We start from the raw sequence: 21,255 nt of genomic DNA on the forward strand, positions 1-21,255 counted from the left end.
ATTATTGCTATGTGGTCACACACAATATCACAATGAAGCACCCAAAGAAAAAAAGGGCCCAAGGTTTCACACATGAAAAATTATCAATATTAGGTGCTTGACCTGGATTTAATGTCGTAACGATTGGTATTCCTGATTAGAGATGGTGTAAGATGCTTTGTTGCACATGGGGAAGACTTTCTCTGTATATTAATTTTGATTTGGAGTAATAAAAAGTTTAGTATCTGAGCCTATGTAAAGCAAAAAGCAAAGCATTCACCTTGTGCAGCGACACATCACTCACAGCTCTCCTTCTCCACTTGGACGCACCGTAGAATTCCTCTTCATACGTCAAGACCTATCTGCGACGTGCTGAATCTGTATGAAAAATGGCAACCTTTCAACTTGAATTTTATAGAAGAGGATGAAGCCAAGGTCAAATATGGAGCCAGGATGGGGCAGCGAGTAACTGCTGCATGGGTGCACCCAAATAACAAACAAGAACTCCAGCTTGTTACAGTCAAACTCATTGTTGTAATTTTTTTAATGAAAAGTATCTTAAATGAAAGAGCTAAACCGAGCACAACACCACACGTGTCTGGTTCTTGTGGGTCTTTGAAATGTGCTCATTTTTTTTACTTTAGACTTTCATTTTTTGGACTAAACTACAATAACTTTACATGAATCACAGCTGAAAATATTTATCTTATTTATCTTGATGCAGCTGCTCAATTCAGAGGTCCCACCTCCTGAAACAACTCATTTTAGCTCCCTCCTCCTTTCCTTTAAGCCAAATCTTTTTTTTTTTTCTGGCTTCTGGACTCTCAGCCAGAGCTGTGTCTGAGATGGCCGTAATAAGGCTCTGTTGACACCTAACACAGCTGAGAGCAGAAAACCTGAATCTCTGATCATATTCAAGGCTCTTATCTCATATACCACTTACATTTACAGCATGATTGCGATTTTTACACCTCTCAGTTGTACGTGCACTTGTGCCTCTGGGTGCTGGATCTCCTCCAGTGTGTCAAAATGGTGATCCTTCATCTTGACTGTCATTTTTCCGAAGATAAGGTTACAGGGAGGGGTCCAGGTGTTGGGCAAAGATTATGTTTATGTGGCCAAGAAACTCCGTGTGCTCTGAGGCAACACGAAACAGAAGCTGATGTTTGCTCCTTTTGCAAGTTTGATGTGATGTGGCTAAATCGCAGAACAATGTAAAAATAGCAGGCGTAATGGACAGCCCAGGAAGGTGATCTTGAATGTGAGATAAAATTTTAATCAAGTAAAACTTTGTTCTTGGACTTTAATAGAATAACTTTTAAACTTGTTATTTATCTTAAACTGGGCCTCGATGCCCATTTTAGCTCCCTCCTACCTTCCTTTAAGCCAAATTTCTTTTTATTCTGGCTTCTGCACTCACAGCCGGAGCCGTGTGTCTGAGGAGGCCATATTAAGGCTCTGTTGACATCAAACAGAGCCAAAAGCAGAAAATCTGAATTTAATTTTGGCTGATCTCATGTTCAAGGTCCTTATTGCTAAACTTTTTGATCACAAGAGGTATGATCAAAAACTAAAAAAAATAAACATAATAAAGCATAATAGCTCCTCTTTTTTTACTCCTATTATTTTTAATTAAATTTATGTATCTCGGTCGGTGCTATAATAAATACTTCATCAATTTTAAACTACTTGACTACAGCTATCCAGCACTGATTAACCAACATCTAAATTGTAAATTCAAATTGGAAAATCATCCATAGAAAAACACTAAAGCTGACACATTAAACTGCTTTTTATATTTATTTATTAATTGTTCAACAGGAAAAAATTTTTTAAAAAAATCAAAGAATCAAAGCATCTTTTCTATCACAGAAGCTTGAAACACAGTAAAGACATTTATGCTTTACCACCACACCCATATCTGATTAGAGTACTGAAGAAGAAAAAAGTCAACATAAAGAAAAGATTTACAGAATTTGACATATTAATGAATGAATATAGCTAAAAACTGCAAACACGCTTTGATGTGTAAAATCAGTGATTCTTCTCCTTTAATTTTGAATATGCTTTCTCCATTTCATATCAGCATCCCATTACATTAACTATTATCTTCATAGTGAGTTTCCTTCCACTTTGGTACTGTAAAAAGGACACAGACAAACTAATTTAGGCCCTAACCGAGCAGTAAGTAATTTAACATTGAGGAAAGGCAGCTCAGTAAGAGCAAAACAAGATTTAGAAGTTCAGTTTCAAAGATTTTTTTTCTAAGCATTGAAAGCAGCAGCTGACAAAATAACCTTGTCTCCAGACTCATTTAGTTGCCGTTATGGAAGTTATAATCATATCACATGATCTTCCTAAGCCAATGGAGTCTGAAAAAGAGCTTGTTCAGCACCGTGGGAATGTTTTAATGTGCAGAGTGTTGTTTGGTGTTCACTCAGTATTTTTGTCATTAATAAAATTCCACAAGAACCAGCCCACGGGGGTAAAGTGGAATAGATTTAGTTCTGTATTACCTCCTCCTGGGCCCCCAGGAGGAGTGTAGCTCACCCACTGAGAGAGACAGAGGGCAGCTGAAGTTGCAGGGGAGAGAAGAGACAGGAAAGAAAAAGTCAGACAGAGAAAAATGGGGGTACAACGAGGACAGGAACAGGGAGGGAAAACAGAGAGGCAAAGAAGAGAGAGAGGTAGGAAGGTAAATTGACTTTGAGGAGGTTAAACTCTGAGTCTATGCCCAGAAGAGACTGATTATGATAAGGAGAAGAAAGGAGAGAGAGGAGACACATATTTCATTAAGGAATGGGTGGCGAGAGGCTTAGGGAGGGGTGAATGTTGCCTTTTCGTTTTTGTTTTTTTGTTTTTTTTTTACCTGTGTTGTTAGACAAGCTAATTAGGTTAGCAGCTAATTAGCTTGTTTTGATTCACCAAGTCACCTTGACCCAAGCCGTGACCTATCCGCCACTAAATGAATAGACACTCACAGACAGGCATACAAAGAAAAACACAATGACAAACATACAGACATGCTCACGCACAAACATAGACACCCTAAGAAGAATACAGAAGCTCGCGTACTCACACAAACAACCCACACACCAACCCACACACAGCATAAGCAGCTAGCAGACAGTTATATTGGATTTGTTTAGGGGGTCGGGCCCAATGAAATTAATCAAGTTCTCTTTCAAAAGAACAAGACTCTCCTGCATACCTCTCCGTGTATACCTCTCTCTTGCTCTTATAAAGTCTCTCTGACTTTTTTGTGTACTCTGCTATTGTAAGCTCTCTCACTCACTCTCTCCTGCCCTCTCTCTCTTTGTGAAACAAACAAACACAGGGAGTTGCATTACAATAATAACAGGTTTATTACTCCCAAAATGTGATCAGATCTTGTGTTATCAAATCAGATTAGATATTACTGTAATTGGACGGCACTAAGCTTGAATTTAATTATGAAATACAGTTAGCCAACTACAGCTCAATGATTTCATCAGTCATTATTAGTTTTCAGCTACTTGTATCCGAGTTGAGACTTGGGGGTCTCATCAAAATTGGAATTACGAGTCAGAAATTCAGAACCATCATGCAGTATCGTTTGATTAGCAACAGCTTCATGTTCCTGCATGACTATGATTGCAAACACACTGCCAATGTAGTAAAAGCATACTTGGAAAGTTCGAAATTATTGAAGCAGTGTGCTACTGGTCTTGAGAGAGATTGGAGCAAATGGCAGCCAATATTCAAAGAAGAGCTTTGAATGTCCTTCAAGAAGTGCCGTTCCTGAAGACTACTTAAAGAAATTACAAAAAAGCTTTCCCAACAAAGTTCAGGCTGCGCTCAAGAATAAAGGTGGTCATACCAAATATTGACTTTTAAGAGCATTAGAATTTTCCTTGTGTCATTTCCTGGCAAAATATGAGGAAATGAAGGGTGGCTCGAGACTATTGAGAGTATTAAATGTAAATTACTTCCATCGTGCTGTTGCAATTAGCTATCGTCTCCAGAAGCTACCCTGATTACGTGGCATTGATTTGATGTCCCCTTAACACAGCCTGGAAGTAAACAGAGAGGTGAGTGGCCTTCGCGTTTGCACACAAACATTGTGGATAAAGCTTCTGGCTTTTAATGGGAGCCCAGCATGTTAGTCATAGTATCCTTGGCTTAGCCTTCACTTTTATTCTGTTCTCTCTTGCTATTCAGCTTGATCACCATGTGTGAGGTAGAAAAGTGCAGTTTGAAAAAACTTGTAAAAACCCCTTGAGTACATTAGCAATTAACTATTTTACAGATGATAAAGATGGGATAGTAACTTCTACCATTATGGATTATTTAAATGTATTTGATTAAAACAAGGAAGTTGAACATGTGCAGGCTGCACCAGCATGTGAGAAATTCCTTGGTTGACTGAAATTGCAAAGTTTAGCCAGCTGTTCCGCTACACTACCTTAGTTTTTAGATATTCACAGTTAACCATGTCAGTGGTCACCAGTTAACAATGGTCAGCTATGATTATTTTTATTATATACATATATTCTATCATTCTTTGTTAAATCAAGGTGTAGGCTTGTTTTTTGAGTGCATTGTGTGACACTACAAAAATAGGATTTCATCCATTATGATGCATTATTGCAGGTTAAACAGAGTAAAGTAAATAAAATATTATTTTATAATATATTTTATAATATTTTATAATATATAATATTTTACAATATATAAAAATTTCCAGAATCTTAAACATCTGCAGCAATCATATGAATCCATGTAAGACAGATGGGAAACATTTAACAGGTTTATATAAATTAGGAGACTAATACAAATAAACGTGGTTTCGTTTTTTCTTCTCACAAACATACAAATGTACAGAATAAAAAACAGCTTCACAAAACCCTCTTTTGCAGTTTCCCATGTGTCTGGTAATTTTTTTTTTCAGCATATCAGATGTGTGTATGTGTATGGCACGCTGACACGGGTAATGGTGCACGCTGTAAAATGAAGGCCTGCCTGATGAGTCACAGAAATATCCAGGATGAAGATGTCAGGGTTGTCAGTTACAGGGTTCAGTGTGTGTGTGTGTGTGTGTGTGTATGTGTGTGTCTATAGCAAATATGGCAAAACATATTTTGACAAATAAAAAATTGGGTAGCAATTTGAAAGAAAATTGACAAAATACTAACAAAGTACTTTTTGTGAGGGGTACCTTTCTTTTTGAAAGCTACAAGGTGAAAAGCAATGTGAGCGAGAAGACATCTGAGTAAAAGCTACAGCTGGAAGCGTTTTTGTCCTTGGAGGAGATTTTAGACTCCTTGGAGCCGAGGTATGCTTTCAAAGAACCAACTCATATGTGTACTGTCTGACTGGAATTCAAAACTTTATAGCTTTTCCTAATTGCCACACTCAAAGGTCGAATGTAAAGCTGGCCATCGTAGAGAGAGTTGAGACGTGATATTTTTTAATTGTTGGGATAATGGGCCCTCGCTTCAGGACATTCAGACATTGGGGGATTTGCATCTCAGCTCATTTCCTGCTAGAATGTAGACTGTCAAAGAAAGAGGACAGGTACACTAGAGCATGTGCCTGAAAGGAAGGTGCTTGCTGTCTCACAACCCAAAAAGCAGAGCTCCAGACTGCTATTTTTACTACTTTGTGGCAAAAGCAGCCACTATCACCTGCCTCCCCCAAAAACTAACCCCCTTTTATGTATGATTTATGTTTATTCATAAATACTTTAGGAAATGTGGATCCCACGAAAAAGACACTCTTCCACTTTACCAAACATTCATTACTTCACTGCTTCATGGAGAGTGGATTGCTTTTAAAGAGGTGAGAGGAGATGGATCCATGCCAGTTCCCACAGTAGCACACCCACTCACCAAGTTATTCCTCAAAATCCCACTTAGTTTCTCACTGCAAGGCAGGTGAACCACATGTCTCTGGCCTCAGAAATACCAGACATAGACACCATGCCCTGTGTGATCTCTACAGCTGACTGCACTTTGCACCTGTGCCCTTGCTTCCCAAAAATAAAACTGCACACAAGACCTTGAACGAACTTTCCCTCAAGCCATGTTTCATCCTTCTGTCATCTTTATCATCATCGTCTGGGATTTTTTTTTTCATCGTTCGTCATGTCCTCGTCACATCATTTATCTCTATACTGACCGTTTATCTTGGAGATAGCAAGAATGAAAGACAGACAGACAAGGATAAAGTCCAGGGTTTCCTCCAGAAAAATTGTTTGGCCCAGCGCTCGACAGTACCCGGTCACCCACAGTCATGTAGAATTCCACTTACTGCAACTACTGAATCTAAGAGGAGAGACAGCAAGAAAAGGTAACTCTTCTGAGCTCTCTAGATTTGTAGATACCTGGTATTTTCTGTGTTTTGACTAGATTTCAGGCCTTAGACTCTGCGCTTAGTTGCTCTCTCATATGGCAGAAGAAAAACAAGAACAGCCTGTGGAAAAGAGAAAGGTTATCAAGGCTGATAATAAATCTGGTTTTCTTCAAACAATTTGCAGGTCTTTGACTGCAAAGTCCAGCAGGTCTCTAAAGGCCGCTCCCCACAAGCTTAGAGTTCACCTGAGAAGGTCAAACTGAACAACATTATACCTCAAAACATCTAAATCTGCCTTCCAGCTCTTCATCTTTTTTTTTTATCAGCTATTATTGCCTGAAAAAAACATGACCACAGGTATGAAATCTGTCATTACTTGTCTTCCCTTACATATAGTGTACTGTGCTCAAGAACAGTAGCTACAGTGGACATCTGGGCCTGTGCAGGGTGCACGGTTCCCCATCTCTGCATCCACTAAAATCCCCCATTGTGTGGTTGCTGTGTCTGGCAGGAATGCCAGCCTTTGAATAGTGGACCTGTGCCCTATCCTATATATCATTCCTTGACAGCTCATTGCAATTTTCTGTGGGAATCATTATGACAGATGAGATCGTTTGCAAATGCAAGCGCCATATCAGGTGACTGCAAGTGGTCAGAAATGAATTATGTGGTACAAAGAGGTCCTGGAATAATTAAAGTTGCAACAGAGCACAAGCCTTCCCTGCATTCAGTCCTTTCACAAACATTTCATCATCTTACTGTATGTTCCTTAAGCAGTTTGAATTGTGACTACTACAGTACACTAACAGGATATTTTGTGCTGCAAGCATCACATCAGAACATACTTGTTTGTTTTGTTTACAATAATCACTGAAGTTTCTCCTCCACAGACTAGCCAGGTTTGTTCAACAATATATACACAATCGCTTCAAACTTAGGCCAAGAAAAGATGTTGATTTGGGTGCACTCCACTGAAGTACAAGATAGAACAACGAGCATATGGTACGATGCTTCTGTTCCTGTATCAGCGCCTAATGAAAACACACACAAACGTGGCTTTCTGAAGGCAGACGCTTGTAAACTGTGATTCAACTTTCAGCCTGCATGAACAAAAGAGGCCTTTCCATCTGATTTCACTCTTTCATTCTGTCACTCTTTCTGCCTTCTCTTCCTTTTTGCCCTCCTCTCTTAATTTGTTTTTGTTGCCCTATCTCCCTCTCACACATTCTCTCTTTGTCTCCCAAACACTTTTTCTACTAACACAAGTCCATACTTTTCTCCCTCACTTGCTTTCAATTAGTCCTCTTGTCCGTTTCTTATCACCTGGCCTTAATTCCTCCTCCTCTGCCTTCATCCTTTCAATCCTAGGTTCCTTTTTAATTTTCCCCATTTGATTTTCCGTGTTTGCTGGCACAACTCCTCTCTCTCATCTCCATCCCTTTGCCTCATTATCTTTCTCTTCTTCTCATCTGTCAGTCTATCTCCCTCCCTTCCTTGTTCTGTTTTTCATTCCTCTCTGCGCCTGCCCACCCACCTGTCTCGATTTACTATTTGCACATCATTGCACTGTCATCCAACCATCCATTTCTTCATTCTTTCTTTTGTCAATTCTCTCCTGAGTAATTTTGGTGTTTAAAGCAAAGCAAACCCCACGAGGAATTGGAAAAAAAAACAAAAAAAAAACAGAAACCTTTTTTTTTCTTTTTATTTCAAAAAATCTAATATTTTTTCCAGTCAGCACAGAGGATCAACCGCCATTAATGTCACCTCATGAAAAAAGGATTCAGGAACCTCTCTCTTTGGTTTTCCATGTGTCACAAAGAGTCTTTAGATATTTGAAAGACTGAAAATATGCACATTACTGCAGGTGCGCAGTCCTCTTTACAATGTGCGAATTTGGTTAGCGTGTGACAGACTAGCTTGTCCACTGTCAACTTCCAAAGCATGTTTGGAGTGAGTTTTGTCCTCAATGATCCTTCACAGTACGAGTAGGTAAGAGAGCCAGTAAAAATGTAGATTTTTGTCTTATTTGCATAGATTTTATTATACAAGAGTGATGAGAGACATTTAAAATATCCTGCTATGCTTGAGTATGTAAATTCAGGTGGACAGTCATTATTACAAACATATTAAAAAACTTCAATATAAAGTAGGACAACATTAGTGCACCAAAACACAACAGCCTTATAACAAATAATAACATGGATAAATTAGGTTTTACGAAGAAAGGGAAGCCGCACCAGTATCTGATAGTACTCTTGTAGTTTATAGTGGTAGGTGGAGGTGAAAGCCTATTATATCACCAGAAAAACAAAGCAACTACAAGTGATGTGCAAAAGCCAGTTATTTAACTAATTTTTCATTTAGCTGCACATGACAGCAGAGACACTTAACCTGGCACGTTTCCAGAAATGGATAAACACATATTGGAACGCTGAAGTTTTAGGGTTAAACATTTAAGATTTCAACTCTCAAAGATTAATTTTAACACTAAATAGTTACTTCAACTTCTCTGAGATGTAATTAAAGTCCACGCATATTTTAGTGCTTATTTGATTCTAGAGTCCTTCACACCTCCGCCACTCCACCATCATTATAACAAGATTCCACATCTCACGTTTGTGACTCTATGCATAGCTCTCTGGTTACAAAGAGAGAAGAATTACAGGAATACAACCAACTTAGAGGCTACACAGACTCAATTGCAGCCAGTCCTCCAAAAACCCGATAGCACAAGACTCCACAGCAGGATGTGCAAACTGAATGACTATTGGTTGATAAGCTAGCCTGAACAGGAAATGCCGCCCAGCTACAAGGAAATAATTTTTCTATTATGCCAAGAACAGAAACATGAACAAAAGTCACCCATGATGTCAGTTGTTGCACATATTTTTGACAGTGCCCCCAGGTGGCAGTAGACAACAATAACACGTGGACATTAAAGTCCCTTGCCTAAACACTGTCACACATAGGCCTTCAGCCTATCTTTAACCAATCAAAATGAGCAACAGCATGTAGATATGACTTTTGAGGTGACAAAAATTGACTTTTTGCATTTGACTACTTAAAAAATGAAAATTTTACTCTAGAGATTGTAGAATTTTATAACCCCTTATAAAGTATTGAAAAGAACTGAGTAAAAGTTCATTCAACATTGAAGCCACACAAAGAGCAGCTAGGATGAAGTTGCTACACTGGACTGAGCTCTGAGTAGCACAACAGGACCAGGTGTCCCCCGATCCCCTCGTCCACCTCGGCATCATGTCTGTCGGATCTCGAAGCAAGCAACCAAGAAATGCATCACTCAGTTCAAGAGCGAGGCTCAGACTAGAGGATGTTTTTTTTTCCCAGAAAAGCCATCTCACGAGGGCATCTGGTCACAGTTGAGGTTTGCAGTTTAAGAGCATGACCACTGAATTGCTGTTTCAACATCCAAATTATTACTTGTGTGCTCTGATAAATACAGTGGGTAAATTCAAAATATAAATTTTCTCTTCTTTTTTTTTTTTATTGAAATGAGGTCATTTTAAATTATCTATTATGGATATCAAGTGAAATAAAACCTTTAATGATTATGAATTTTCTCATCTTCACTGCCCAGCAGCACAAACAAGTGATAAACTCACCAAAACAGCACAAAAGTGATGGTGCAGAACTGACTTCACACAGAGCTCAGTTGAGCTTGTTTTCATTGAAAACAGAGACACTACAGGATGTCTAGCATCTCTAAATGCTGCTGTATGGATGGACACGGCACCTACCACCTATCCGTTTTTTTTATACCTGCTCTTTTATATACGCATACAAGAGTCTGAGCGAGAATGCATCATATATCTGCCCCACTGTGACTTCTTGGCCATTTGAATATTGCAGTTATTTGATCGAGCTGTGGATTTCTCCCAAGTGGAATAATCTTGTGATCCGTTCATCTTCATGTCAACATCAGACAGGCACAAATAATGTCTTGTGGTGGGAGCGGCACAGCAATTTTGAGATGTTGAGAGTGCTGCAGACTGCACTTACAGTAGCTCAAAGAATGCTACCAGGTTTTATAGGCTATACTTACTGCTTTGATCTGTCGATGTGATCTCTACCTTATACCACAGTGTCATTTAGCTCAAATAAATTCACGAGTAACAGTGAAAATAGCTGGGCAAAAAAAGGGGCATTGAAAGGTAGCAAGTAGATGACAACCGAGAATAATTTCTCACTAGGTTTTCATGAATTTGACTGTTTGCTCATAAAAATTAAAAGCCTGCACTGAATTAAGGATGTGGGGGGTAATGGGAAAGAACAGCTAAAACAATGGGCTTCCTACCACTTTAAATAAAGTAAGGAAAGTTTGTGGCAAGACAAAGAAAGACGGAGTGTGTGCCAGTGGGCAACGATCAGACTGCGAGTGATAGATATAATATATGAAGGCAGAACCAACTGCCCTACAGTTTAATAAAAGTGACATTTCTTTACACTGAAAATCAAGATATATTGACCTCCAAAAGTGGTGGTGCTGGCTCTCTGCAGTCCCATAATTCATTTGTAGCGGCGTGGTATTATTCTTTATGAACACTGGCGTTAAGTGACATTATAACCAAGCTAAGCTTCTCTTCCCACCTCTGCCCTTATTTTTCTATTGATCTGACACACAGATGATGCAGTGAAAATGTTTTATTCGATGGAATTGAAGTGTTTACAGTCTTAATACCTTTCTCTGTTGTTATCCGTTTGCGTCAAAAAAAACGAGAGGATAAAAAAATTAAGAGAAAAGGCGGCTCGGGTAAAAGAAACAAAAGAACGACAAACTCGGGATGTGACACGAATATCCTATTTGAGTAGATCACATCTACTATGATATCATTCATCCAAATGCTTCAAAAGGAATATACAACCCAATTTCCGTGTATGACAGGAACAAAAACCTCATTCCGAACTCAAAGACAGAACGAGAACAGGAAAGGCACGCAGAAAACAGAGGTGAGCGAGCAAGAGAACAAAGCAGAACAAAGAAGCTGATGCCATCTGTCTTGTTGTTCTTCATTACAGCTGTTGCACATATGTACACACGCCCACACACAAACACATCCTCCGAGTACACCACCACCTCCAGCATCTCTCGCTGCAGGACACCAGCAGTATTTTAATGTAATTCTGTCCCGAGATGAACAGAAAGTAGAATATGCCACTTTGGGACTTGATAGAATTGCAAATGGCAGTGAGAGCAGACAGAAACAGACCGGGGGTCACACTCAGAGTTTGTTCATGCCTTGATCAGTAGAGTTCACCGACAGTACACGCAGCGTCATATGACATTTGCAGGACCTTTGTTAGAAAATGTCATGTTCTGTGTTCATATTAGCTGAAGACGCTGTTTTACGGTACCTTGGTGAAGGATATACAGCGCCATGTTTGTCAGAGAAAAAAGTGCATGGGCTATATCACTTTTATCTTGTAAATAAAGCCTGCTTCAGCATTTCTCTCTCTATGAGCACCTATGAAACTAATGCTTCTCACTGAGCAGGCTGGACTACTGTAACAGTCTGGCCCTGATCAGCTACAATTAATTCTGAATTCTACTCCCAGGTGCTAACCTGGACCAGAAGGAGTGAATACATTACACCTATTTAAAGGCCTTACATTGGAATAAGTATGAAACTTCAACACTTAAAGTCTTTCAGTTGTTCCACAGTGGTGGATGACAAGATAACTGAAGCAGATTTTATGCTCTGAACCAGTGCTCCACTGCTTTATGCCCTCAGTAAACATTTTCTGATGAGTTTAAGGTTTCCAGCCTTGTTAAATACATAATGTTCCATTTGTAAATGATGGTCTTTGTTCCAATAAAAAGGAGGATAAAGCAGTGGGTGCATTACCATCTCATTGATAAGTTACCAGCCTAGAGCACAGTGTCAGTTTCCCAGTCAAAACCACATGTTTCTCATGACGGTTTCAAAATTTAAGATAGTGACAAAGACACTCAGCTAGAGGGTACAGAATGGGACTTTACTAAGGAATGGTGAAACATAATGAAATATTTATAAGAACATTTAAGCACTCTGAAGAGGGTTAAATGCCACACTTACCTGCCAGAGTCACAAAATCATGATTCCTCATAGGTGAAGCTCATTAAAAGAAAAGTAAACTGATGTTAACTAACATACAGTTGGTGGGCACAGGGGCAACCAATTAACCGAGGCTTGAAAGTTACTAAAGCTCTCTGTCCAGCAGCACGCAGGGAAAACAGTGCCACCAACTCATTCAACAGGATGTACCAAAGAGGAGGAAGCTTGTTATATTAGGTTGGTGGGTATGGACAAGTAAGGAGGTTCTGGAAGGCTCTGTCACGGTGGGGTACGCCGGTGTGTTTATGAAACTGACCCAAAGTGCAGACATGGGAGAAATTAACTGGTGTTTAAACAAAAAGCGAGCCTTTATTGCGGCTGATACAAAAAAAAACCTGAAAAACAAGGTGAGGTGAAACAAGGGCGAAACTAAACTGAAACCTAAACTGGGAAAAACTAACTATGAAAACAACAACGAGAGACAAGAACATGAAACTGAACAGGAACATGAGACAAGGTAACTATGAAATAATCCAAACATAAACCTAAACAGTGGGCCGCGTAAACTCTGTGACTTGACATGAACACAAACAGACAACCCAACAAATAACAGAAGGAGACAGAGGACTTAAATACACAAGAGGATAATGGAGGAAGTGGAAACACCTGGGGAGACACAGCTGACACAAATGCACATGACGTCACAGGGGGAAGTTAAACAAAACACACTGAACATGTAAACCCTAGACCCTTCAAGATAAAACAGGAAACATGGAGAGACGTAGACATGACACACAAGCTCGACAACGTGGACACAAAACTGGAAACATGACACATAAGAAAGGAGACCTAGATGAAACAAAAACTAGAATAAAACTCAACTAAATCCTAACTAATAATAACACAAGAACTTATGGTGGTATAAGATGTCCTTGAGAGGCTAACCCAGGGGTGGGCAATCTCAGTCCACGAGGGCCGGTGTCCCTGCAGGTTTTAGATGTGTCCTCGAACCAACACAGCTGATTTAAATGGCTAAATTTGCTCCTCAACATGTCCTGAAGTTCTCCAGAGGCCTGGTAACGAACTAATCATGTGATTCAGGTGTGTTGACCCAAGGTGAGATCTAAAACCTGCAGGGACACCGGCCCTCGTGGACTGAGATTGCCCACCCCTGGGCTAACCTGTACAGCTTAGGCCTGGCTGATCACCTCCTGGCCATCTCTGCCAGCAGGAGGCGACACTGCAGCATATTTTCAACTACTGCCAAGGAGCTTGGAAGAGTAATGTTAGTAATGCTAGTAATTCTAACACCATGGCCAAGTTTTTATCGGCATTAGCAGACATCATCTGTTCGGATAAACCACAACAAACAGCAAAAATCGGCAAACCGTATCATCAGTTGAGTCCACAGAGGGAGGAGCAGCACCCCAGACACAGTGTACAGCGTGGGCTGCTGGCAACAGCAAGAGACTGGCGGCTCCTGGTTGACCTAGAGACACGTGAGGTTCCTGGACATTATTGTAAACAGGGAATATGTCCAGGGATTAGACCAGAGGTGGCCGCGCATTCGCCTCTGTTGCACCCTACCTCTGGAATAGTCTCCCTCAAGCGTCTCAATTCAAGCTTTTAAATCTCGATTAAAAACTTATTTATTTAGCCTAGCCTTCCCGGCTTCCTAGAGCCCGCATTTGTAAGTGTACTCAAATTTATGTATTTTTTTTTTTGCTCTGAATTATGTTTATAATGATTTAAACTTCAGCCTTTTGGCTTGTACCTACTGTGCCTGGTGTATTATTGGTTAGTTATGTCTCCCACCTGTCAGTATATTTGTATTTGTATCTGTTATTGCTCTTAATTGGTTCTGTGAAGCACTTTGTCATACCTCTGGTTTTTAAACGTGCTATAAATACAATTGTATTGTATGTCACACTCAGGCCAGCAAGTCATACTGCTGGAGCTGACCATCCCTTGAAAAAAAAAACGATTGGAGGAGGCGCAGGAAGGAAAAAAGCGCAAAATATGTGGCACTGGTAGCTGATCGGCAGAGGCAGGAGTGGATGGCGCTCTGTGAGCCAGTGGAGGTGGGATGTAGAGGCTTTGCAGGTCAGTGTCTACCCATACCTAGAGTTCTTGGGGATCTGCAAAGGAGTAAAGCCATCAAAAACATCTGGGAAACTACAGAAAAGCTTTGGCTCAAGAGGAGTGATATGTTGTGATGTGTACCTGGAGACAAGTCAGGGCCTGATCACCCCCAGCTGTGTTGCCCAGGTGATCTTAAGACATGAAACACCCAATGACTAGCAGGCGCATCATTTAGAATGCGTCCAGGTTGCACTACAAGGTGTAAGCTGGAACAATAATCGCTGTACCATCATTGTGAGTTATTGTGCGAGTTCCATCCCTGCGGTTGATGTCTTTAAACACAAACTTAATTGCTATGCTTTCAGACAGTCAATATAAGTTACCTCTAGAGCTACATCATATAAAATGATACAAAATTATTTATCCAAATTGCTTGACCCTTGATGACGTAGTAACTGCAGTGCTGCCTTTTTAAGCACCATAGACAATTAAACATTCGTATCATTTTGTATATGTAACAACGAGCCAGTTTAAAGTAAAGTTTGTGAAACCTCAAAGAGAGGAGAAGCATTTTTCTGCCGGCCTTCAATTACTTCAGAATCTCTTCTTCTAGAAAGACAGACAAAAACTAATAACACACACTCAACAACATGATCTACAATAAGAAGCCATGAGGTAGGAAAAAAGAAGTAATTCTCAGTGTTATGCAGCATTACAGTCTCCTGCAAATTGTTCTTTAAGGACAAGCAGAGTTTTCGCTTATTTCAATTATCTTATCCAAAAAAGAAATTTATCTTGCTTTTTTATTTCCCAGAAGGTCTTTTGTTCAATGTGAAAAAAAATTCCCTTTTAAACTAAATGTCCTAAACAGAAGTGAAATGAATCAAACCTAAGCTTTATTCCAGTATTTCTGTCCAAAAAATTCTGATATTCTGTTTGGTTTGTTCAGAAAGGAAAAATCTAAACTCTTCTGACCTACTTTTTTTTAATTTACCAGCACTAAGACTGCAAACACTGCCAATAATTTTAGCACTTTGGTGGCAAAAAAGTCCAATAAATACAGAACAAACAGACTCAAATATGAATTTTAACTGAATTGAATGAGATTCCTTCTTAATTAAACTTGTTTCACTAAGTCTGCAAACTTGTTATTTTAAAACCCAGTATTATTAGTACTGATAACATTTTGTGGTAGAAATCTAGTAGCTGTTGTAAACCTACACTGTTATCCATATATCTTTAAAAGCCACTTCAAATGAACACCAGTCTTTACTGACAAAAAGTATACTTAACCTGAAAATAAACATCATTGCACAAGAAAAGCTAACTTAAAAAATTGTTAAAGTGAGGTACACACATCGTGCTGAAGAGGCGCCCCAACTAGCTCAAGAAAGCATGCTTAATTAACCATTATATATTTTTTGGCTTGGTCTAAAAACATCAACTTTACACTATCTATTGCTGAAGGTGACCTGGAGATCTTTGCACTCATTGATAATTTACTTGCAAGTCTGAGTAATGTAATGTCCCAGGCGAGTCTGGGGTCTATAATGATGAGCACATTAAATGTGAAGCAGTGTAGATGTAGGTCACCAACTTAAGAGTGCATCTCACTCTAACAAGAAGGTAATGTCATTGACCTGCTCACCCAGAGCACATAAGGGTAAAGAGTCCTGATCAAGGCCACTTTGGCATGGAATCAGGAGTGAGGAATCGAACCACCATTGCCAGATGATCCACTGTACCACTGGACTTTGCTGACAGTATAATTCAATACTAAAAGATTGGGACAATGGCATTGTCAGCCTCACAAATCCAATTAATAATTCTCAATAAGTGAGCAGAGAGAAGTCAATCTCACTGTCAATATTTCCACCATATTAATTCATACAATTATAGTATTCATCTTGTAATGAATGTACAAGAATGATATAATAGCCAGCAGAGTCAGTTTCCATGCATGTCAAATAAACAGCAGAATGGAAGCCGCAGTAATATTCAGTTTTTACTGGTAGAACAGTAATAGAGTCAGTATATATGAGCCATTAGCTACTCTTAATGGACAGATTCTTGCTCCACTGAAGAGCCTATCTTATGATAAACATCTACCTTATGGCCTCACTTATATATTCAGCATTCTCTCTGGACATTTACCAACACACACACACACACACACACACACACACACACACACACACACACATACACACACACACACACACACACAAATACAGATAGTTTTCCAAACTCCAATACATAGACATGACTGAACTAACAATTTGGCATAAAATCTCTTTTAAAGGGTAAGAATTCAGTTTATTTTAATAGAAAGCGTTTTAATGTTGGGAATTTTATTTAGAAATTTCAGTAACTGCTTGGATTAACATACCTTTAGGCTTGCCAGGTCATCATTGGGCCGCTTCTCTCCAGTGTCGTGCAAACAGTTCCCAACCATACCATCTTGCCATGTAGCTGGCAGCGGTAGTCATAGCAAGATCCGGGACTTCCAAAGCAAGCTGGTGGGCTTCTCCAACCAAAACTTGCAGCAGCAGGTGGTGAACTGGTTCACATGCTGTTACACATAGTTTATCAAGGCTGCAGGGGAGAAAAACAAAATCTGAGTAGAGAATTGTGGTTCCGGTTGTGGAGTTTGATTAAAGAGCAGAATTAGATCTTTTGAACAGAAAAACTGCACCATCAGTAGAATAAATTCAACCCTAGGATTTTCTCGTGTAGAGGTGCATTTATAGCCTGATTCAGTCACTGTAGTTTGCAGTCATCAACGATAACTCTCATAACTCTCATAACTCTCATAACTCTCCAAGCTTTCTTTTAAAGCTTGGAGAGTTAGGTTTTTCTTTGGATGATGGCTGCTTTATCACAAATTTTGAGTCCAGTCCTTGTATCTATCCATTCTTAGAGGGTTTTTAATCTATTATTGAGACACCTAACACTAGCATATGAATCACCGAAAAATAAAAATGACTCCTAACTCAAGGGATGAACCAGATTTGTCTATATATAACAGACAATTTAGCAAAGAACCAAATCGAAATAGCATCTTTCAGCACTTTGTTACTAGCAGCTTTTCACAAAAATATAAAAATATTCCCGTTTCTTCAGTTGAATCTATGAGAAATACCAAAGATAATACAGTTTGACAGGCATAATTTTTTTTTCACCAACAAGGACAAAAAAGTGGTACCCAGATAGATTGATTGATTGATTGATTGATTTCAAATATATTTCTGGTTAAATAATCATCTATAAGTACAGTATAAATGGTGATCCTCTCAAAACTGATGGAATTAAGAACACAGAGAAGTACTGACAGATTTTGAACCACCATCCGGAAAGCAACTGATTGGCAGCAGCTTCATTTTTCAGTATGAATATGATCTCAAACACGCTGCCAAAGCAGTAAAAGCATACCTGGATAGAAAAACATGCAATGGCCTCTCCAGACCCTGGACCTCAACAATATTGAAGCAGTGTGGGATCATCCTGACAGACAGCTGAACAAAAGGCAACCAGTTTACAAAAAACAGCTTTGGTTGGAAGCACTTGTTCTTGAAGACAAGTTAAAGAAATTGCAAAAAAGCTTTCCTAAGAGATTTCAGGCTGTTAAAGAATAAAGGTCGCCAATTTGAACTGAACTGAGTTGTACAAACAACATTTTCTGTTTTCTTGGCAAAATAAAGAAATGAGGGGTGGCTTAATACCTTTGCACACCATTTTATATTCTGTTTCTGTTAGTTGATTTTTATCATTGCTTTTCCTTAATCTAGTATAAGCAATTCCAAAGAATATTAAAACAAATATGTCATACTGCAATACCAGTAGAGTAAACCACATATGTTACTCAGCTTTATTTAAATCAAATCGAAAAGTGACATCAACAGTGGAATCAAAATTGCTAAATTCTTATCAAATCTCGTTCCTAACAGTGTCTCTTCAAAATAACTTTTCATTTCCGCTAAAGTGTTTTCTCAATTACATTTCAAAGGAAATGTTCTAATCTGGAGGGAGTATGACTTTCTCCCAGAGATACGTCATTCTTAGCTCCATATTTGAAGGAGGAAAAACTTGTTCCAAATCGCGTCTCCATTCGGGGTAACAGGCAGGGGGCGCTAAAGACTATCTCAGCTGTCACAGGAGACAAGAGTCACGTCACAACAGGTACAGGTCACTAACACAGAGCCAGACAACCATTCATGCTCATATTCACACCTACGCCCAATTTAGAATCACTAACCTAACGTAGATGTCTTTGGACTGTGGGGGGAAGTCAGACTATTCAGAGAGAACACACGCGGGAAAAATGCAAACTCAACAATCAAACCCAGAGCCTTCTTATTCTGATGCTCTTAACCACTGCTCCACTGAGCTGCATGTGTTTATGACCATTTATTTTTAAAACTATAGGGCTTTAAAGTATAATGGCTCAAATTAAAATATACCCCCAACAGTTTTATTGGTTATAGTAGCCCTGGCTCATGTATTTGTTTGTTAGGAGGGTGATAAGTTCTGTTTCATCAAGCTGTTGCCTGGAAAGGAGCAACGGCAAAGGTAAATTCATTAAAAATGTGTTTGTCAATGAACAATGTTGACTCAAGGAGTCCATTTGTTCATGCTTTCCTAAGAAAACCTGCATTTTTGCTGAATATGAAGTAAATCCTTATAGGAGATAGAGCTGCAAATTGATATCTTGCACAATTTATATCGTGGCTTGTAGTAAACACTGTTTTGTCATTTTAGTTTTATGGGACTTCCTTTAAAGTTGGCCACAGGAGAGAAAAATATTTGCTGTGTGTGTTGAATGGATTGGAGGGTGCTTTACCTTAACTGATCCTGACCTAAATGCTGTTTTTTTTTTTTTTCTTTAGCACAATCAGACCAAATCGCTGCCCTCAAGCCAGCAAAAAGCCCTTGCTGTTCATAACTTTCTTTCTGCTTGTATTTATTTTCCCTTAGTGTGCTGATCAGCAATACTTGCTTTCCCATTCATCCAGCTCAGTGGCAGTACAATCTTCTTTGGCTTTTGAACATATCTGCTGAAACAGTTGGAAGCTAAATGTTTTTCTCAAGTACACATTAAATGGTAGTTTCAAAGCAATAATTTTTGACTACTAGAGGGAAGAAAATACAACGAGGGCTGGGGATTCCTTTTATGAACTTTTTTTTTCGTGGAAAATGCATCAAATTACTATCTGATAATATTTACTGGCTACATCAAACAGAAACAGAGCAACATGGACATCCCACAGGAGTCCGCTTTCTGTCTAACTTTCAAATATACTTCAAGTCTTTAAAAGCGTTTTAGCCCTAGTTTGGTCTACTGACTGCTGGGAGTGCTGAGAAAACTATCTAAGTCCCCTGGGCTTGCAGGAGCTGTGACTTTTATCACAACACCCTCATTTACTGCAGCACCATTTCATTCTGGACAGATACTGCACAATGAGCAAGCTGGCTGGGAGTGGTTGTTCACATTCTTATATGGGAATCTAAATATAAACATCAGAAACAATAAGCTGAAAGCTAGAAGCTACAGCTGCAGAATGGGCAGTGGCATCAGACACCTTTAACCTAAAGTGAAATGTGAAATTCTAATTTATGAGCAATTAAGTAACTATCTTTTGGAAGAGGATGCTAAAGGGGTTAAATTCTAAAATTTGATTAATTAGCATGCTCAACTCTTGCACTTCTATAACCTCTGAGCCACTGATAAACACTCAGAGTTAACATAGCATGTCCATGTGTGTCTACAGCAGGTATTTATTCTCAGCACACAGCCCATATGGCTACTAATTATAGTTTGGCACAAAAGAGTTCAGCGAGTCCACATTGGAGTCAGGCATGGATACCTTGCCACTGACCTTTCTGTAGATCTGAGAGGCATCAGCTGTGAATAGCACTAACAATACCCTCTGTGACATCACCTCTGTGATGTCGAGTACATTTTACAGATCATGGAGCAGGACTGTTGAGCTGAGATCACAGCTACTGAGAAAGGCTAAACTCATGCCTGATATAACTTCTTGTGGTCTGTTAGCCACGCCTGCTCCTTTTATGAACAATTAGAGATGTTTTATAAAGGTTTTTCATTGCTTCACCAAATTAAACCCATTAAATCTGCTCTCTCTCTCTCTCTCTCCTGCCTTGCACTGTGGTTGCTGTATGTTGTTATTATTGTGGGACTGCTTTTCTCTCAAACTCCACCACCTGAAGGTGGGGGGAGATGCCACTGCCATGTTGACCATATGGCCAGCTTATTATGCACTGGCAAAGCATCTTAATGAGAGTCCACAAACTGACAGACACATTCTTTTGAGCTCACACTGCACGTACATATGGACAAAATGCACATGGACACACACAAATAGACGGACACATTAACATTCAAGTACATGGCTCCATAGCTGCACACATACAGAAAAAAAAGCACACGAAGATGAAAGTGGCATGGAGAAACTATTGACCCACACAAACATTCATGGATAGAATCCATTTCTTTGCACACACACATGAAACTGAAAATCATTCAAGCATAAGCACAGGATAAACTCAAAGCCCTGTACTGACACCCAGTGGTAACAGTCAAACAGGGTTTCACATGAGCCCAGCAAGAAGAAAGAATCTCCGTGTTGTTAAAAATGGTAAATGGCCTGTATTTGTATAGCGCTTTACTAGTCCCTAAGGACCCCAAAGCACTTTACACAGCCAGTCATCCACCAATTCACGCACAGGTGATGGCAAGCTACGTTGTAGCCACAGCCACCCTGGGGCACACTGACAGAGGCGAGGC

The sequence above is a fragment of the Pelmatolapia mariae genome, linkage group LG1 (assembly GCF_036321145.2).
Source record: "Pelmatolapia mariae isolate MD_Pm_ZW linkage group LG1, Pm_UMD_F_2, whole genome shotgun sequence".
Lineage (NCBI taxonomy): Eukaryota > Metazoa > Chordata > Actinopteri > Cichliformes > Cichlidae > Pelmatolapia > Pelmatolapia mariae.